Consider the following 15,688-nt stretch of genomic DNA (forward strand, 5'->3'; position numbering starts at 1 on the left):
AAGTCATCTTACAGTGCTCAAGTACATAAACACTCAGTTCACCCAATACTTACTGAATCTCCACACCCACCAGATGTTGACATTTTGTCATTCCTGTCACTATCATGCATTTTATAATTTAATCATATACTTTTTATTTTCTACAGCTTTGACCAGAGCTTTCATTGTTGATTATCTTGTTAGGACACTTTTGAATAAAACAACGTGTTTTCCTCTTTGCTCCCATGATTTATGTTGCATCTAAACCTTCATCAGACAGTTTGTGAAACCTTCCCCTACCTTTAAAACCCACTCTCACTTCTTGCTCTCATCACTTTATAAGATTTAAGATTTACACCCTGCCTCAATAACATAAATGTACTGCACAATGAGGGGCGTCAGAAACACCATTCACGGCTCAGGCGCCTCCACCTTTGCTTTGCTGCGGTTGTACTCGCTACTGACTTTTCTTCCATCTTCCTTCCCCGAAAAAAAATCTGGCAAGGGTAGATTCATAAAGGTCAAAAAGCCAGGGGCTGAAAACACTGAGGATGAAGACAAGCCTGGCCTACCGCAAGAGGGTATATGACCTTAGTTTAGAGAGTAGTTGGTACATAAACCTCCCAATAGAGTAGAGCCCTGGCATTTGAACGCAGCAGGAATAGTTAAATTATACCGTTGCGGCCTGCACCCCACCTGATAGTATGCATTAGGAACCGTTGGTCTGTAACAGAAATCCCCTTATTTGTGAATACCCCTGTCCTAGTGATCCAGTGTTTTCCTACTTGTTTTCACCGGCTTTTCTTTTCTTCTCCATTCCTTACTGCACACACTTTCCCCCAAACTCCTCAGACAGCAGCCAGCCCAGAGCCGCCTTATAAGCCCATCCCCAAACCACGCAACACCAACGCTGCAACGCATCACCTCCAGCAGGAGGCTCCTCAAACGGAGTCCGGGCGTTCAGACGGAGACTCCAGATCTGGTAGTCAGGGGAGCGTCACACAGACAGGAAGCTCCCATAGCCCACCAGGAGATGCCTCCCCCAATAAGTTGAGCTCTTGCGATGAAATGGGGAAAGCAAATCCCAATGCAGCGATGAAGACGGTAACCGATAGCCTCACAAGCACCCCCTTTTATTAGATTAGCCCAGTAGAACCAGCACCCCCTTTTATTAGATTAGCCCAGTAGAACCAGCATCCCCTTTTATTAGATTAGCCCAGTAGAACCAGCATCCCCTTTTATTAGATTAGCCCAGTAGAACCAGCATCCCCTTTTATTAGATTAGCCCAGTAGAACCAGCACCCCTTTTATTAGATTAGCCCAGTAGAACCAGCATCCCCTTTTATTAGATTAGCCCAGTAGAACCAGCATCCCCTTTTATTAGATTAGCCCAGTAGAACCAGCACCCCTTTTATTAGATTAGCCCAGTAGAACCAGCACCCCCTTTTATCAGATTAGACCAGTAGAACCAGCACCCCCTTTTATTAGATTAGACCAGTAGAACCAGCACCCCTTTTATTAGATTAGCCCAGTAGAATAGTACCCTTCTGATGTCTCTTCAGCATTGTCACCAACACCAGTTAACATCATTATGGAATTACTTGTATCGATACCTTTCCTACATTTTCCTCTTATAAGGACTTCATTGTCACCATTTACGAACTGCAGCTTTGATGAATATACATTTTACCAGCTTGTAATTTGTGTCCTGATTTATCTCCACAGTAGTCACCTTCGTTCTTTGTTGGCTCTGGCTAGGACGCAACACAGACATGACTCATCCTTCCTGTTGTTAATCCCAAACTGTCTCAAATTTCACACATCCTCCATTACTATGGTCTTCTGAAGTATGTCTCTTTTGTTCCGGAGAACTAGGGTCATCCAGGAAATCCCAGCAAATAACAGGCATGCAAACTGGCTCGGGGTGAAAAAGGTGAGAATGATGCGTGAGCTGAGAAAAACACAGACCCACTATAGGGTTCCAGGTTTATACTCCGGGGAGTTTTCTTTTACATTTTTTAATGTATTAGGGTTAGTCACAAGCTAAAAAAAATTACAGGACTGCGCACAATTAAGAACAAAGCATTAATTTATTATGTGCAAGGGCAGCCCCAATAGGTACATAATTTATTACAAAATTAAGAAAGAATATTGAGAAGAATAAAAAGAGGTGGGAGGACAGGGCAATAGGAGTATGCCATTATTTATTTTTCTTCTTGGTCTGGACCAGTGTCTCAAGGGCCCGCTTTCGAGCGACTTCTCTCGGCTATATCGACTAGTATGTATCAACACAACTGGTGACCCGCTGAAAAATTCTCTTTTGGCGCGTTTCAACCGGAGGGTGCGTTCGGTTCGGTTCGCAAAGTTGCGGCACGGTTCGCGTTTCCACCGCCAAAAGTGGGCGTGACATGGGGATAAAAACAAACCGCGAGGTATTATTCTGGACAATGGACATGTCGCGTAAAACGTTAGCTTGGGCGAACAAGGAGGTGGAGCATGGACCTATTAAAGAAGACAAAACTTTATTAAAGCATGCAATTATGATGTAGAACAAAATAAAAAGAAAACCAAGGTGCTTGCATGATATTGAAGCCTACAGCGATCGTTACTTAACTTGTGTGGTGGTGCCTTATCATTTGTTTACCCTCGTGTTGCCATGGCAACGCGATTGCACTCTCATTGGCTGAATCGATGAGAACGTTTTAGATAATATAAGTTCGCGGGGAGACGAAGCTATGTTCGTTTGTATGCTTTATTTACGTGACCATTTTTGTTATTTTTGTTTTCGGAATAAGTTCTCGTCGTTCACCTTCGGGATGTTTACGTAGCTGCCGCGGCGATCGACATCCGGCCAACCATGAGGGTACTGTCGGCGGTGGAAACGCTCGGTGGAAACGAGGCATTTAAAGGCTCCGCTGGGCTCACGCTTGGCCGTTTCAGATGGTAGGCGACTTTCCGCTCGCGCTGTCGGATGTCCGCGCGGCTTCGAGCTCATGCGTTCGACGAGCACGGAAGCGACAGTTCCACAGGAGTGCGCCCACTTGTCGTGCCGCCTGACAGAATGCTGCGCCTTCTCTCTGTCCACTCGCCTCTCCATTGAGAATGTATTAGCAGGCGCTACAAGGACTCCATGGCTGGCCATCAGACCCCCCCCCCCCCAAATGTTTTCTCAACGGATCTCCACGAATCACACAAGTGGTCAATTTTGTCTTCAAAACGGCGAATTTCGCCGAAAGGTGACTAGTTTGCATGCCTGAAATAAGAGAGGTGGAGGAGGAAGAGTTTCTAGGTCAAATGGCCTTCAGTGACGAAGAGCGCCAACTAGGTGTGCCCAGCATGGTTAGACCAGAGCCTGAGGGGGAGTGATGACTACATAGTGGTTTTTTTTAACAATTTGTTTTATTAAACAGAAAATATGGTGGTCAGTATTTATACATAGCCTGTTATTCTTGGTGTTTTATAGTATCAATAACCACTTCACCTAGATGCATTCAAAACAGATTTAACTATTGTGACAAATTTAAAAGACATTCAACAATCCACTTCAAGTACTCTTTATTCATATTCTTCAAATTAACAATCTTAATCAATGGCCTCAGCCGTAATGCAATCTAGCAAGAACCCATGCAACACAGTATGGTACTCCTTCAGATTCCCCTACTGCGATAGCCTGGTAACGGATCAATAAATAGGCGTTTGGTTCCATGTTAGATAGTTACCAATCAACTCCTTGTTGACTCCTCGATCATTGTCTACCTCGTCTTTTCACATATTCAGCCTCATGTCATTGGCTTCATAGTCCTAAGATTGTTATCGTCAGATCAGATTCACCAGTAAGGATGCTAAAGCTGCTCAGCCAATTCCCCAAAACAAAATCTGTAAAGATGAAGTATCTTTATTAATGAAACAAGTTTTCAAATATCATCTGAAGTACTTGAAGTCCTCAAGGAATAAAACACAGATGTGGGGGAAAAGAGAAGCCTTTGAAGAAAGAAAGTGGAGCGACCCAGGGACAAGTCTGGTTTGGGTTTAAGATTAAGGATGGTTAACTTTAATTATTGGTGATTGGTTAAGTTTAGGCATTAGTGATTGTAATATAGATTGTTTAGGTATTAGGGAAGAGTTTAGGTATTAGAGATGTTTAGTTAGATGGTCAAGTTTAGGTACTAGGTTAGGGTAAGAGTTTAGGCGTTTGAGCTCTTCAGTTAGATGGTTAAGTTTGGGTATTAGGTTAGGTTGAGGTAAGCGAGTTTAGGCCTTTGAGATGTTTAGTTAGATGGTTCAGTTTAGGTACCAAGTTACGGTAAGAGTTTAGGCGTTTGAGCTCTTCAGTTAGATGGTTAAGTTTGGGTATTAGGTTAGGTTGACGTAAGCGAGTTTAGGCCTTTGAGATGTTTAGTTAGATGGTTCAGTTTAGGTACTCGTTTAAGGTAAGAGAGTTTAGGCATTTGAGATCTTTAGTTAGATGGTTAAGTTTGGGTATTAGGTTGGCTTTTTGTTTTGTTAGACAAGTTACTTTAGGAATTTTATGTGATTCAATTTAGGACATTTGAAAGAAAGATTAGAACGATTGTTAAGCTCAGGTTAGCTCCAGCTTTGTCCCTTTAGTCGCTCCCTTAGAAAGAGGGTTCAGAGGTAACTGGGTTAGAAATACAATAGTTGGGGTCACAGAAATAGAATGTATAAAGCATCGAGCTAAACATGCTTTTCCTACAATATGGTGTGAATTACAGTACTTTGTTTTAAAGTTAAAATGGTAAAGTGGTAACAGTATGGTGTGGAGGAGGCAGGAGGAGTTGTAGGAGTTGTTGATCTCCGAGTGGTTATGTCTGGTGTAGATTGGATTGTAGGTGTAGCCAGGGATCCTCAGGGTGGATGGGGAGAAGGCCATCGTTGTAGATCAACTGTTCAGTCATCATACTCTGAAATAAATTGAAGGCAAAAAGTAAAGTCAGTCTCACAGTGTGCTGGCAGATTTAGAAGACATTTTGATCACCAAACGTGAAGGCCAATCAAAGACACAAATGCAGTAACAGCACCATCTAGCGTCAAACATAGGTCATTACATTCAGTAATTTAGGTTGGATTTGATATTGATTTACAGGAGAAAAAAGGCTCCAAGTCATTACGGCAACAACATTAAAATCGTCAGTGCTGGATTACCATCTTTCATCAATAAATTTATGCATAATTGATACAAGTCAGTTGAGCTATTCCCAGGGAGTCTTCAACCTTTTTATGAAACAACTGCAATTGTCCAAGTACACATCGATTCAATGGCCAAAGCATGTCATGCCCCAGTACGATAGGTGGCATGGCATTGTACCCATTTCAATCACCTTTTTTAAATAAATCATTTTCTAGTCTTCCTCCCATCCATAAACTGTAAATTGTGCACGTATTTTAACTGGTACATCATGGTGAGTTTCCTCGTCAGTCCAAAAGAGTGTCTTGCTCCTGGACCTCTCCATCGTGTTTGCCGTTTGACAGTGACAACACCATGACTATTGTCTCCTTCTATTTCCTGCTCTGGGAAAAAATCTCCAGCATGCGCAGAACGCATAGCCCTGATTGAAAGTACATGAACGATTAATGAGTCCATCAATCGAATAATCTAGAGGTCTTAATCCGACTATGAGAAACCCGATCCGGTCTGATTTTAGTCAGACTGACGCCTAAACGGACTCACTACCTCCGTCCGTTGACTGATCCCCATTGACTTTGAATGGGGACGGACGCGCAATGCATTGTGGATCCGTCCGTTCCGTTGGAGCCTTCGGCTCCGTCAAAAAGTTGAAAAATGTTCAACTTTTTCGGCAGCGACGGATCCGTCATCCAATCAGATCGCTTATGCAAATTTAAGCACTGTGACGCGACTCTGGCTCTGACGATACTGGAATGCGGGAAATCTTGCAATGACAACGCAACAAGCAGGAAGAAGCGGGAAGAACCCGGCGAAGCGATTTGATTGGCTGACGGGTGCCTCTGCAAAGACTACTCCCCCATCCGTCAGCCACGCCTTCCCACGTCCTTTGACTGACGGTGCAGTGGGCATGAGGCGTAAGGTGTATACATGCATCTTAAAAATACAATCATAGTGAGACTAACCCAATAATTTGGTTCTCGAGTGTCATGTAAACACAAGTTTCGCTGGTGATTACATGTTTAGATGGATTGAACCAAAAGGACACCGCCTGAGAACAATCACAATAGAACCGCAATGCACATATTCCGTCTTATACTGCACAGAATAAAACCATATGGCAAAGAATTAAAATCGTATAGTGCATAGAATTGCAAAGAATTTAAATCACAGTTCATAGAAATGCAAAGACTTAAAATTGTATAGTGCATAGTATAGCAAATAAATAAAATCGTACAGTGAATAGAATTGCAAAGAATTAAAATTGTAGAGTGCATAGAATTGCAAAGAATTAAAATCGTATAGTGCATCAACATCAAATAATAAATGTATACAAGTCAGTTGAGCTATTCCCAGAGTCTTCAACCTTTTTATGAAAATTGGGAGGGATTATGTTGTTGCCATTTGGTCCATTTAAGAATGAAGGAAACATTCATCAAAGTTCTCACCTGGGTCTCTACACCATGGCAACTGCACAGCCATCTGCTCTTCCATCGTGACCTGAAAAAAACAGTAATTTGTTGATCCCAAGTGGAAATTAGGGCAAAAAATATACACCAAGCGTAGGTATAAAAATTATACAAAGGATGGAAGCAGGCATTGTGTGACCGGAAGAGCAATTATTATTTTTTACGGTTCTTAAGCATTAGCCAATATCAGTTTGACTAAGCGAAAGAAAATAATCAAAAGCACACACTATGAGAGCATTATTTTGAGATGGTATCGATGGATACATTTTATACAATGGCCCCAACCAAGTGTAAATGTATCGAACAGTGGCGTTGTCAGGATGCACTGAAAGCTTCCTGAAATGTTAGTGTTGTGTTTGACAGGTTACAACATTAAGACGTTGGGGATACGGTACCGCTGCAGGGAGTTTATCACCTGAGCATCTTAATAGGTAATCCGTTTCATGTTCATGTACCATCTCTCGAATAAATAAGGGGGGGGGGGGGGGGAGAGACACCTCTCTTCAGCACCATTGACTTTTATTCTGGGGGACCAAAAGCCCAGTTACAGTTTGCTGATGAACCCAGCTACTGTGTCCTGGATTTTTCAGATGATAAGATTTACTTTATTGAACCTTTAATCGGTCTGATGAATTCCCCTTTCCTGGACGAGGAGCTGGTTGGTCCTGACACCTCCCGCTGACCGCCACCGCAGGGACCTCCGACTGCGTCGCCTCAGTCCCTTCAGGAACACACGTGACCCTTTGGCACACTGGACGTTTGTTTTCTCCCCATTAATGCAGTCCAACACTTCACTCAGATGTCAATAGTGTATTTTACATGCACTTTTACAGCACAGAACATAGTGGGCAATAGTTATTACTCCCAACCCCAAAAGCCAGCCACATGTAATACACATCCTGCCTAGTGCTGGTGGCCGAGAATGCTTTCTTAACAGCCAGTCAGAAAGAACACATCTGTATGGATTAATTTAGATCTGTACGATGAGTCGCTGACCGTGTCATTCTAAACAATCTAAACAATCCAACAAGCCATCAATATGTGTATTCCATTGTCTTACCCTTCAGCATCTGCAGAGCTGCACCACTCCTGGTCTTCCCTCCACCTACAGCTTCCAGCGCCAGTCCTGAATTTGACAAACACTGTAGAACACTGATCTTGAAATTAAATGATCAGGGGCCAACCCTACCCCTGAACAAAAATAATTCAAGGCATTTATTTCATGGTTCAACGTTCATAAATAATTGTCAATGCTTAAATTCCTTGCAAATAAGTAATATGAAGGACAGCATGAGGCACATCTAGCAAGATGATTATGGTACAGTGAGAACCATATGTTTTTATAGAGCAAACAATTTTACTCAAGTAAATTGCCATAGAAAGTGATAAACCTTACTTGCCTCCATTGCTGATGTTCGTACATATCTTGGAATGGACTTTGTGAAATTTGACAAAATATTGAAATGTAAAAATTGTCCAAAATTTAAATTTGCAGTACTACAAATCGGAATTTGCCGGTGTTGATGTTCATAGGACAAAGTGCAAGTACTAACAATCGCTAGGCAAACCCATTCCCCATATACAGCAGCTATAGCTAGCTAATGCAGATGCTAGACAACACACAGGTCAGCTACCAGGCGAAACGCTCCCAACACAGTTGTGTTGGAGAAAACTGCCTACCAGTCTACCAGGTGAAACGCTACCAACACAGTTGCGTTGGAGCAAACTAGCTTTCAGGCTACCAGGTGAAACGCTCCCAACACAGTTGCGTTGGAGCAAACTACCTTCCATGCTACCAGGGGAAACGCTCCCAACACAGTTGCGTTGGAGAAAACTACCTTCCAAGCGACCAGGTGAAACGCACCCAACACTGTTGCGTTGGAGCAAACTAGCTTCCAGGCTACCAGGTGAAACGCTCCCAACACAGTTGCGTTGGAGCAAACTACCTTCCAAGCTTCCAGGTGAAACGCACCCAACACAGTTGCGTTGGAGCAAACTACCTTCCAGGCTACCAGGTGAAACGCTCCCAAAACACAATTTCATTTGCTGTACCGTCAGTATGTTTACATACACATCTTATAGCCATAGGTCACTATACTCCCCAATTGGACAACTGCAATTGTCCGAGTACATATTTCAGATTATATTGCACAGAATAAAACCACATTGCAATGACTTAAAATCGTAGTGCATAGAATTGCAAAGAATTAAAATCATATAGAGCATACAACTGCAAATAATTAAAAACGTATAATGCATAGAATTGCAAAGAATTAAAGTCTTAGTGCATAGAATTGCAAAGAATTAAAAACTTGGTGCATAGAACTGCAAATAATTAAAATCGTATGCATAGAATTGCAAAGAATTAAAATCACTGAGCATAGAACGGCAAATAATTAAAATCGTATGCATAGAATTGCAAAGAATGAAAAATCGTAGTGCATAGAATTGTAAAGAATTAAAATCGTATGATGCATAGAATTGCAAAGAATTAAAATCGTATAATGCATAGAATTGCAAATAATTAAAATCGTATAATGCAGAGAATTGCAAAGAATTAAAATCGTATAATGCATAGAACTGCAAATAATTAAAATCGTATAATGCAGAGAATTGCAAAGAATTAAAATCGTAGTGCATAGAATTGCAAAGAATTAAAATTAGTGCATAGAATTGCAAATAATTAAAATCATATAGAGCATAGAACTGCAAATAATTAAAATCATATAATGCATAGAATTGCAAAGAATGAAAAATCGTAGTGCATAGAATTGCAAAGAATAAAAATCGTAGTGCATAGAATTGCAAAGAATTAAAATCGTATAATGCATAGAATTGCAAAGAATTAAAATCGTATAATGCTTAGAATTGCAAAGAATTAAAATCGTACTGCATAGAATTTTAAAGAATTAAAATAGTAGTGCATAGAATTGCAAAGAATTAAAATCGTATTGCATAGAATCAAACCACATTGCAAAGAATTAAAATCTTTTAGCACAGAATAAAACCACATTGAAGTCATCAAGCAGCAGCAGCCTACAACTTCAGCAGCAGTCAGTTTGCAAATGAATGGAATGTTGTAAAAAGGAAAGATTAAAAAAAGGTAGAATGTAGAGTACTGTGTGCATGTGTAAATCAACTAATCCATCTCTTAAATTAAAACCTACCAAGCCAAAAACCAACAATTGAAACCAAACCATAACATGCCCGCAGTCATTCGTCTAGTGAAGTCAGTCTGACTTTTTTTTTCAAACACCAGTCCAGTGGGGTTACGGGTGGAGCGAAAACAAACCCCATTGTGGAAGTTTGAGGTCACAACTTCACTCGCCCTAATTTCGTTTTGCCAGACATCCGTTCTGGGTTTTTCCCAGAACTTCCAGTTCTTTGTGGATTCCTGATGGAGGTGAAGCATCGGCAGAAGGTTCTGTGACATCAAATTGTAAAATCCAGAATTGCACCGATGTCATTTCCACTAGGGATGTTCTGTAGTCCAGTGGTGCTGTGAAACAAAAAAGCAATTGGCGAAAATAGTTGCCTTCGCCAATTGGTATACTTACCATTTAACGTGCGCTTGTTTGCTTTCACCAATTGCACATTTGCCCAAACGTTGAACTTTCACAATAGTTGCAGGTGTTCTTCCATTTTGCGTCCAGTTTCAAGAGCACACCCTTCCCAGTGTCCAGACAGGTTGTCGTTGTTGTAGCGGTCCGCAGCGTTAGGAAAGTCAGTCGTTTAGTCGTCCCCCGTTAGGCCTCATACTAACACGTGCAACAATGCACTCAAAAACAACCTACAACACTGCACTAAACTTAGAATGAGCAAAAACCAAACAGACGAGCGGTAAAATCCAGCTTCAGTTTAGGGGAAAGAATAGTGATGTGTGTGCGGTGGACAAATTCCCAAGTTCTGAGGCCGGCAGCCAAACACAACCAAACAACTTCAACCAGCTCATGGATTAACAAACGATTGGTGACTCACTGCGGAGTTCCTCGCTCCCCCGTTGGTGGCCACGTTGTCCGGATTGTTCAGTCAAAAGCGCGCAAAAAACAAACCAGCAACCGCAGGACATTTTTAATTCCCGTTTGGGAGCAACGCAAAATAATTCATCACCGCACGTGCGGGGTGACACAGGTGAACTCAATTGACTCGCGAGAAGCTCGAGCCAACAAAGCGTTTCCCTCCGTATCTAACGCAGCATATGAAAAACCTGTACCGAATAATAGTGATCAAATATTAATGTACCCTTCTATTTTGTATTTGGGTCGCAAAGCAACCAGGTATAATATAATCGTTTTTTTTTTTTTTTTTTTTTACATATTACGAGATAACAGGGCTAATACAATCTGATCTGATTGCATTCGCCCTTATGCAATCAAACTAAATGGCAATAATTGTAATGGAGTATGTAGTGTGTGTGTGTGTGTGTGTGTGTGTGTGTGTGTGTGTGTGTGTGTGTGTGTGTGTGTGTGTGTGTGTGTGTGTGTGTGTGTGTGTGTGTGTGTGTGTGTGTGTGTGTACGTGTTTCTGCGCGAGTGCATGTGTCCAGACTCGATGCTGGCATCGGGGCCTGACCTGACCCCAATAGGGCCGAGCTTGGAGACCCAAGCCCGTTCATAGAACCAAGTGCTAGTACTAACAATCGCTAGGTTAACCCATACCCCTTAAACAGTAGTGACAGTAAGCTACTGCAGATGCTACACAATTAAGTACCATGAATAAATACAACATGCAGGTTAGCTACCAGGTGAAACGCTCCCAACACAGTAGCGATGGAGCAAACTAGCTTCCAAGATACCAGGTGAAACACTCCCAACACAGTTGCGTTGGAGCAAACTACCTTCCAAGCTACCTTGTGAAACGCTCACAACACCGTTGCGTTGGAGCAAACTACCTTCCAAGCTACCAGGTGAAACGCTCCCAACACAGTTGCGTTGGAGCAAAATACATTCCAAACAACCAGATGAAAAGCTCCCAACACAGTTGCGTTGGAGCAAACTACCTTCCAAGCTAACAGGTGAAACACTCCCAACACAGTTGCGTTGGAGCAAACTAGCTTCCAGGCTACCAGGTGAAACGCTCCCAACGAAATTGCATTTACTGTACAGTCAGTATGTTTACATGCACATCTTATAGCCAAAGGTCGACTATACTCCCCAATTGGACAACTGCAATTGTCCCAGTACATATTTGAGATTATATGTCAGAATAAAACTACATTGGAATGACTTAAAATCGTAGTGCATAAAATTGCAAAGAATTAAAATCATATAGAGCATACAACTGCAAATAATTAAAAACGTATAATGCATAGAATTGCAAAGAATGAAAAATCGTAGTGCATAGAATTGCAAAGAATTAAAATCACAAAGAGCATAGAACTGCAAATAATTAAAATCGTAATGCATAGAATTGCAAAGAATTAAAATCGTATAATGCATAGAATTGCAAAGAATTAAAATCGTAGTGCATAGAATTGCAAAGAATTAAAATCGTATAATGCATAGAATTGCAAAGAATTAAAATCGTAGTGCATAGAATTGCAAAGAATTAAAATCGTATAATGCATAGAATTGCAAATAATTAAAATCGTAGTGCATAGAATTGCAAAGAATTAAAATCGTATAATGCATAGAATTGCAAAGAATTAAAATCGTAGTGCATAGAATTGCAAAGAATTAAAATTGTATTGCATAGAACCACATTGCAAAGAATCAAAATCGTTTAGCACAGAATAAAACCACATTGAAGCCATCAAGCAGCAGTAGCCTACAACTTCAGCAGCAGTCAACAATTTGCAAATGTATGGAAAGTTGTAAAAAGGAAAGATTTAAAAAAGGGAGAATGTAGAGTAGCCTACTGTGTGCATGTGTAAATCAACTAAACCATCTCTTAAATTCAAACCTACCAAGCCAAAAACCAACAATTGAAACCAAACCACAACATGCCCGCAGACCGCAGTCATTCGTCTAGTGAAGTCAGTCTGACAGCTTTTCAAACACCAGTCCAGTGGGGTTACGGGTGGAGCGAAAACAACCCCCATTGTGGAAGTTTGAGATCACAACTTCACACTCGCCCTAATTTCGTTTTAGAATGAGCAAAAACCAAACAGACGAGCGGTAAAAACCCAGGTTAAGTCAGGGGAAAGAATATAGCGATGTGTGTGTGCGGTGGACACATTCTGAAGCCAGCAGACAAACACAACCAAACAACTTCAACCAGCTCAAGGAATAAGAAACGATGGGTGACTTACATGCGGGCGTCCTCGCTCCCCCGTTGGTGGCCACGTTGTCCGGATTGTTCAGTCAAAAGCGCACAAAAAACTAACAAGTAACTTCGGGACCATTTTTATACGCGTTTGGGATCAAGGCAAAAGAATGCGTCGCCTCACGTGCGGGGCGACACCGGTGAACACAATTAAGAGCTAATGAGAACGAGAACGGGATGGCTGTGACAAGCGAGAAGCTCGAGCCGATAAAGAGTTTCCCTCCGTATCGAACGCAGCGCATGAAAAGCCTGTCTAGAATAAAAGTGATCAAATATTAATGTACCTTTTCTATTTTGTATTTGGGTCGCATACGAACTAGGTATAATGAAGGCATTTGCAAATACGATTATTGCAATTATTGATGTCTACTGTTCGGTTTATTAGTCTGTCCTGTCGGGCTCTCATTTTCCTAACCAACCTCTTCATAACGAGATAAGCGGTCTCCCAAATAGATGAAAACAAACTCTGTTATTGATTGTCCCTCTCCATTGTGAGGCTTTTCCCCAAAGAAATATAACAGTGCCCAGGTCAATCCAAACCCGGGATATATTATATTCAAGAATGTAATTATTTATTTATTTTACGAGATAACAGGGCAATCAGATCTGACGTGATTGCATTCGCGCTAATGTAATTAGTCGAAATGGCAATAATAGTAATGGAGTAGGCCTATAGTGTGCGTGTTTACGTGTGTGTGTGTGTGTGTGTGTGTGTGTGTGTGTGTGTGTGTGTGTGTGTGTGTGTGTGTGTGTGTGTGTGTGTGTGTGTGTGTGTGTGTGTGTGTGTGTGTGCGTGTGTGTGTGTGTGTTTACGTGTGTGTGTCTGCCCACCACTGCATGGTGGTGTAGGGGCCCTCCTGTGTTTGAGGACGATGCACAGGGATGGTGGGAATAGCAGCTGCCCTCAGCCTAGTCTCGCCCTTTCTGGTCTCCACTAACCGGTCTGCCTCAAAATGTCCTGCAGAGTGACTTCACTTTAGTTATTCTTAATGAATCGAACATTAAGCTTCCCAATGGTGTGTTCTTTGTTTCTGTTTGATTAAGATCCCCTCACATGTTTTTTGTCATTGTAATCTTTGATTAGTCAGATTGCTCCTGCCGGTTTGAGCCAACCGTTTGGTTCTCCTCCCTGCGTCGGTGGGGAGGAGTACATCTGTACTCCTTTCTCTGAGCGATTGGAGCCTCCTCATGCAGCTCAGGAAACCGTGGTGGAGACTTTAGGACAACACGGAGGAAAGAGCGGACAAGCTGTTGACATGGTCTGAGTTTATTGATTTATATCATGAATTACATTAAATAAGTCTCCGTAATTATTTCGGAGACTTATTTAAGTTTCCTCAGCCTTTGGAATTAAAATAGTCCCACATCATCAAATGCCCTTTCGCTACACCTAGAGATTGGCATGGTTTTATTTCAATTAGCCTATTAGCTGGTTTCATTTGCACTGAGAAATCATTAGGATAACTAACAGCTGAATCCAAATGAAAACACACATATGCTGAGAATAAACAACTTTTATTGTTTAATAGCCTACTTGAAAGGTTTAATACAGTTCCCAAAAAGCTTGTTCTATGTCTAAATTGGATTATGCATAAATACATGTATTTTTACACAGACGCTAAACAAAAAGACTTTCGTTCAATTCTATCTGACTTCTGCTATCTTAATAATAGTATTCAGAGAAGAGAGGACAACGACACACATGGCAGCAGACAAAGTTCCTGCTGAGTTTCAGTGAATTCTACTTCCCCCTTCTTATATTAGCTCCACAGTGGTGAGGGGGATTAACTGCCCCCCATTAACTTTATCAGTATTTAAAATGGCTTCACTTTAATACAGGAACCATCGATGATAAGAACATGAGAGATCTTATTGCAAGCCTACATGACCAATAGACTGTAAAGATATGATTGCATAAATACTGTAAGCTAACAGAAGAACAGGCTCATGAAAGACTGAGCAGCCTTGCCATCAAGAAACTAAATTGAGGTGTTTTTTTTAAACATAGCCTAGTCATCAGGACCAGAATGGAGAAGAACCAGTCTTTACAAACCTCACCGTTATTCATACAACCTCGAGTATATTAAGAATAAACATACAATAAAGAAACATAACTCAAATGCATAAAACACTAAAATCAACAGAAATGTTATGAATCAGAAATAAAAACTGAAAAGAACACGACTCAACCAATAAGTCTGACAGACAACAGACATGATGACGTCAGTGTTCCCTTATCTCGTCATCACTGGAGGAGGAAGAGGAGTCACTGCTTGAGTTTGGTTCAGCCAACGACCTCGCTGTAGACGATCTCATGTTCCGGTCCAGGGGCTGACCTGTCACCCAGAAGCAGACCAGCAAACCTCAGATTCCCTTCATCATTTCACTAGTAGGCTTTAAGTGCCACTGAGCTAGTGTACCAGTTAAACTGTTTTTGTTTTAAACATTGTGTGTGTGTGTGTGTGTCTGTGTGTCTGTATGTCTGTGTGTGTGTGTGTGTGTGTGTGTGTGTGTGTGTGTCTGTGTGTGTGTGTGTGTGTAGCTTCTTTTGGGTCTTCCAGCCTACCCATTGGACTGTAGCAAACGTTGCTCATCTAAACACATGCCACACATGGTGGCCTGTCATTAATCTTCCACTTTAAGATCAAAGTGGGCATTATTCGAAGATTTCGGTTCTGTTCCGTTTGGCGACTTATGATGATAAGTGGTAATTGCAATCTCTCCCGGTGAGCTCCACAGTGGGCTCCATTCCCTACGCCTAGTTGAACAGATTAGTAGTGCTCCAGTACCTTTTAGCGAAGACCAGCCCAGCCAGGAGGAGAAGGAACACAGC

General features: G+C 41.5%; 1 long non-coding RNA gene across 3 annotated transcripts; it reads right to left on the reverse strand.

The window, feature by feature from the left end:
- Positions 1 to 3,517: 3,517 nt before the first annotated feature.
- Positions 3,518 to 13,283, reverse strand: LOC115545551 (uncharacterized). Of its 3 annotated transcripts, XR_003977118.1 has the most exons (5): positions 12,842 to 13,283; positions 7,652 to 7,733; positions 7,206 to 7,342; positions 6,571 to 6,622; positions 3,518 to 4,901 (listed from the first exon to the last, which is right to left on the reverse strand). It is a non-coding gene; the product is annotated as an uncharacterized LOC115545551 (long non-coding RNA). The 3 variants fall into 3 exon arrangements; XR_003977117.1 differs by lacking the exon at positions 12,842 to 13,283 and having other exon boundaries at positions 7,196 to 7,342; positions 7,652 to 8,734; XR_003977116.1 differs by lacking the exon at positions 12,842 to 13,283 and having other exon boundaries at positions 7,652 to 8,733.
- Between the last annotated feature and the right edge of the window lie 2,405 nt (positions 13,284 to 15,688).

Source organism: Gadus morhua, chromosome 6, assembly GCF_902167405.1.
Source record: "Gadus morhua chromosome 6, gadMor3.0, whole genome shotgun sequence".
Lineage (NCBI taxonomy): Eukaryota > Metazoa > Chordata > Actinopteri > Gadiformes > Gadidae > Gadus > Gadus morhua.